The 357-nt window shown below is 51.3% G+C and overlaps 1 protein-coding gene across 1 annotated transcript in view; it reads left to right on the top strand.

Annotated features, from left to right (window-relative positions):
• Window positions 1-357, top strand: part of LOC116400504 (reticulon-4-interacting protein 1 homolog, mitochondrial-like) — an 8,115-nt gene that overhangs the window by 6,370 nt on the left and 1,388 nt on the right. The window lies entirely within an intron of this gene.

Below are 357 nucleotides of genomic sequence, written 5' to 3'. Positions count from 1 at the left end.
CCCCCCCCCCCCCCCCCCCCACACACACACACACACACACACACATGCACCCTCTCTGCAGGTCCTATTCTCAGTCAGAAGTGTGGATGGTTTCCAGTGTGACGCAACTGCGCTCCCCATTCATTGTTAACGACAAGAGATGCTGACCAGAATAACAAGCCTTTGCTGCTCGTGTTGTGTGACTAGCAGAGGATTGTCCAGCCTCATCACATTCCTCATCCCGCCCACACTTTGTCACATTCACAGCTATGAAAGCAGAGATGATGGAGCAGTAGGAGCTTATGGATATTTGCTGGTCTAAAGTGATTAAAAATGATGACTGTAATTTCCCACTGGTGTACATTGGGGGGGGGGGGG

Source organism: Anarrhichthys ocellatus, unplaced genomic scaffold, assembly GCF_004355925.1.
Source record: "Anarrhichthys ocellatus isolate YVR2014 unplaced genomic scaffold, GSC_Weel_1.0 scaffold175, whole genome shotgun sequence".
Taxonomy (NCBI): Eukaryota; Metazoa; Chordata; class Actinopteri; order Perciformes; family Anarhichadidae; genus Anarrhichthys; species Anarrhichthys ocellatus.
Note: the sequence above shows the minus strand (reverse complement) of the source record. Positions and strands in the feature narration are given on the sequence as shown.